Raw genomic sequence first — 5153 nt, forward strand, 5'->3', positions numbered from 1 at the left:
AAAAAAAAGAAAAAAAAGAATTTAATTTATTTTGGAATAAGGCTGTAACATGAGAAAATTTGGAACACATAAAGCATGCACTATAGTTGGCGCTGTCACCTTGCATGAAGATCCTGGGTTCTAAACCTCCACTGACTGGCTCATAGTGTCTCATCATGTCTTCTTTTGAGGTTATCCGGGTTCCTCCCACAGTCCCAAAACATGCATGTTAGGTTAAATGGTGACTATAAGTTGGCTGTAGGTTTGAAAGTGGTGTTGGAGCTCCAGCCCAAACTCAAAAACCTTTGCTTGCATGTTGACTAGAAAAGATAAATTGCTCCCAGTAAATGGTAAACACTCAACTACAGAGGACCGTGTTCTTAGAAACATGGAGTTCTTTATCTATCCTTGTCTATGTAGCTCTTAGGCAGTTTCGTCATCTAACTCATTTTCCTTGTCCACATATAGAAATAAATGAAATCATGTGAAGAGGAAACATAATGCTTGCTTTGTATTGGTATAACGGATGAGGTCAGACATCGTACTGAGGGGTCTCTTATAGTTGGATCTTTATGTCAGAAGTGCAGTGCAGCATATGGGTGTATATGTTTGTTAATGTTCAAGAGAATAGTTCACATTCACAGTGTATGTGTGGCTATTTACTATAACACAAAAACACCACAAAGACAGAGAAAACCTCTGTGTTATACACTGCAGTTTCACAAGTCAGATAGAGGAAATGGTGATAGTAATCTATACTTCTTGATTGCTGCAAACTGGATGACAGATGCATAATTTTTTTCCAAATATACAAGATCGAACTGAACTTCAATTGATTTATTGACTGAAATATGTTAATTCTTAGTTTAAAAGACCAAAAGTGGAGAAAGCATGGATTTAAAAATGGCGAGAACAATGGGCTTCAACAAATTCATTTTCTTTTTCACATTACTGCACAAGGCTAGACACGTAGAACTATGTACAAATATATTTTTTCAGGATATTGAAATCCATGGTTATTTTAAATTTTCCAAAGATCAGGCACTAGTTTTAAGAAAACTCTTTATACCTACAGATGTTCACAGGCTGCGTGGGTGTGTTTCTGACTGTTCTTTTGACTGATCTGCTCCATGAATGGGACTTTTTTTGCATTTAGCTTCATCATTGAAAAGATCATTTCTCTTCTTTACTCTTCTTCTCCTCTTCTTTCTCTCTCACTTTCTCTCAAGTCTCTCAACTCTCAAGTAGAATCAGATAGACCATGTATGTCTCATTGAGTGAAAAATAAAAAACTCAACTGATAAAGATGCATTAGCATGTTTGCAGCTGGCATAACAGAAGGCCATCTTTATAACATGGAATTTTAATGTCATCTCTTTTTTGTTTTCTTATTTTCTCCGAGTTACTTTTAGTAGAACTGCTAGTAAGTGTCAACCACAACTGTCATCATTATGAATGTACGTGACTTCTTGTTAATCTCTTATCATTTAAAATGGTCTATGCATTAAAGGTTCACAGCATATCTCTTGTTATGTCTTGTGATCACAATATTGTTACAAAGATGATTTTTTGAAGCCATGTGCACTGTTTCATGCAAAAATGTATCAGATCTGAATTCAAGTTAACAAGCCTTCTGTTTTTTTAATACAGATTTTAAAGAGTGACTGTAATCTATTTAGAACATAGTATAAGGAATGAAAACTGAAGGTTAGAACATTATGATTAAGGTAAATATATTCTCATGCATGATAGTTTTGCACTCCTTGTGTTTTTCTTTTACATTGCTGTATCACCAGGAGAGATTAATTCTAAGTTATACTTACCACAGCTGTTTTTTTTTCTTTTTATTAGACAGTGTCAGTTGTCCGCGTATTCATACGTGAATTATATTTCATACTACATCCAATCTCCCTGTAAGAAGACTTCTTCTCTTTATTTGTACTTTTTTGCTTTACTATATTTTGTATTAATGTTTTTCTCACATGCATCAATCACCAGGTGTGGAAACTGCAAACTTACTTGTGTAAGTCTGGGCTTGTGTCAAACATTTTCATGTAATTCACTCCTTTTCTTTTCCAGTTGACTGTAGACTATGTAGATTTTCTTTTACTACATGGTTATTGTGGCCATTATTGTTAACCTCATAAACTGCTTGAAATCTGCTTTAAATCCATAAAATCTCTTCATCATTAATGTGGTTCATAAAGGCTATAGTTATCTTATCTAAACTAACACAAGTACCTTGTATACGCTAACTTTTTAGCTAACAACTACTTTCCTTCTCACAATAATAATACAGTCTAAGATGAGAAAAACATGTGCATTTGTCTTCTTAATCAGATGTAATGTTTTTAAAAAGCTAACATTTGTAGATGTGAATGTGGTTCAAAGCCACAACATTTGCAAATGTACACACATACACACGCCTCCTTCTCTCTCTGTTCCAAGACAGTGTTTCAAGATTGAAGATGTGAAGTGTTGTATCATTCTCTTCAGTAGTTCACCCTGACTTTCATCTCGCAGTGTTTTCCCTCTGTAATCTGGCACTAACGATATATGTATTGACTCTTCAAGGCAAAGGTAAGGTTATTTTCATGACGTTCCTGCCTGGGGGAAATACAGGAAACGGTAAAGACTGACTGTAACCTGACTGACAATGAGCTTTGTACTAAGCTAAATAAGTACTGCTCCGAGGGTGCAACTGGACCAGCTTATGTAAGTAGTTTTTGTATCTTAACTAGAGAAAAAAAGTTAGGTTAATAATAATAACAAGCTCATTGTTCAATTGTTACAATAACTACATACTGTTCATGTATTTCCAGAGATACTCTGGTGAAACATTAGTCTATGAAGGTGGAAAGGCTTATGGGGTGGTGTCCACCGGCAAGCAAAACTCAGATTTCCTGCCCTTAAAATCAACAAAAAAAAGTAATGTCCTACTTTGTGCTGTGCAGCTTTGATTAATCGAGAGTGAGAATCCAGAATATCTTGTTTTTTAGCAGCGTATTATCAAGCAAGAAACATTATCTCTTTCACTGTTATCTTTCAAGATGACTTCTTTTCACCATGAAAATGCAAATGAGTAAACAGCTCATTTTAAGTAAAAATAGATTTTTGTATCTTAGATTTACAATATGATACATACTACAGTACAACAGACATTGATGTATGAACAAAAATGAGTGAAGATAGCTAAAACTACAAAGCTAAAGCTGAAATGAACAATAATAGTATAAATCAGCGGTCCTCAACCCCCGGGCCTCGGACCGGTACCGGTCCGTAAGTCATTTGGTACCAGGCCGCGAGAGTTGAGGCTCAGGTGTGAAATGTATAGTTTTCAGGGTTTTTATCGGTTTTCAGCGTTATTTTGTTATCGTTTTTATCGTTTACTCGGTTTTCCTTGGTCTTTTCACGTGTGTTATAAATAAATTTTCTTTTTTTCGGTACCGGTACTAGTTTTATTTTGTTGTATTTATCCGCGACACCTTAAAGGCCGGTCCATGGCGCAAAAAAGGTTGGGGACCGCTGGTATAAATGAAATATGACAGAATAATACAGGTCAACAAAATTGACCTGCCGCATCCCCTGAGTTTTGGAACAAATTGGCTGGAGTTTAATACCCTTCAGGGGCCGTATGTGGGGATGCGATCACAGCTGTTAGTAGCATGTAGTATTTGTTATTGACTAATAGGCTTTATTGAGTGGGTCATGACACTCGCAAAGAGGAAGAACACACCCAGTTGTTGGTGCCTAAAAAGGAAATGATATTCCAGGCGGCTCATTATAACCCCATGGCAGGACATATGGGATATGATAAAACTCTGGAGTGAATAGAGGCCCGATTGTATTGGCCGAGCATCTGAGCGGATGCGCACTGATGGTGAACGTCCTGCCCAGAATGTCAGCTGGTTAACCAGCCCGTCATTCCAGAAGTGCCTTAATGGAGGTCCTGTTTGAGCGCATTGGTATTGACATCATCGGGCTGTTTCACCGGAATGCACGTGGCTACTGCTTTGTATTAGTTCTGGTGGATTATGCAATGCAATACCTGGAAGCAGTGCCGCTGTGCACCATTTCTACAAACAGTGTGGTGTAGGTGGTGTTTCAGGTAATCTTCCAAGTCGGCATCCCGAAAGAGATACCTACTGACCAGGCCACATCGTTCATATCTCGCACACTAAAAGAGCGGTGCAAATTATTGGGCGTTAAATCGGTTCTACAGGCTGCCTGAACAAAAGCAGCAAATTGTTCAGAAAGAACTGGCTGAAATGCTGAAAATGGGAGTAATAGAAGTGCATGGTGTAGCCCCATAGTTCTGGTTGTGAAAAAAGATGGGTCTACACGGTTCTGTGCTGACTACTGCAGGGTGAACGAAGTGTTATGGTTTGATGCCTACCCCATGCCCAGGGTTGACGAGTTCCTGATAGGCACAGCTATTCTTTCACGACACTGGATTTAACCAAGGGCTACTGGCAGATTCCCTTGTCTGCAGAGTCCAAGAAAATATGTCCCAGCAACAATGGTTGAGGAGAGTGATGGTGCATCTAGGCTTCTCCACTCTGTACGGTTTGTACCAGTTCGTCAGATTTACGTTGGGCTTGTTCGGAGCCCCAGCCACTTTCCAGTGCCTCATGGACCAGGTGCTGCGGCCGCATATGCAGTGCCTACCTGGATGATGTTATCATCTACAGTGACACCTGGGCGGGGCATATGCAGCATGTTGCCATGGTCCTGGAGTCCCTGAGGCAGGCAGGGCTCACGGCCAACCCGATGAAGTGTGCGGCAGGTGTGTCCACAGGTGGAGAAAATGAAAGTTATTGGATCCCGCCCTCGCCCCAAGACCAAAAAGGAGGTTCCTTGCGCTGGCTGCTTACTATCGCCAGTTCATGCCTGGGTTCGCAGACCTGGGTTTGCAGGTGACCCCTTGACCAATCTCACCAGAAAGGGCACCCCAGATCTGGTCCAGTGGACTGAGCAGTGCCAGGCGGCATTTGTGTTGGTAAAGAAGGCTCTCTGTGGGGAGCCACTGCTCCACACTCCTAACCTTTCCCTCCCTTTCATCCTGCAGACCCAAACAGAGGGCCCTGCTCCAGTGGCTGCACCCCATGAAGGATGCCATTATCCAGGGGTCACCTGGTGGTATCTGGCTTTGCATCCCATTCAAGGTGGTACAT

Source organism: Pundamilia nyererei, unplaced genomic scaffold (assembly GCF_000239375.1).
Source record: "Pundamilia nyererei isolate P.nyererei 1_Seehausen unplaced genomic scaffold, PunNye1.0 scaffold00056, whole genome shotgun sequence".
Classification (NCBI taxonomy): domain Eukaryota; kingdom Metazoa; phylum Chordata; class Actinopteri; order Cichliformes; family Cichlidae; genus Pundamilia; species Pundamilia nyererei.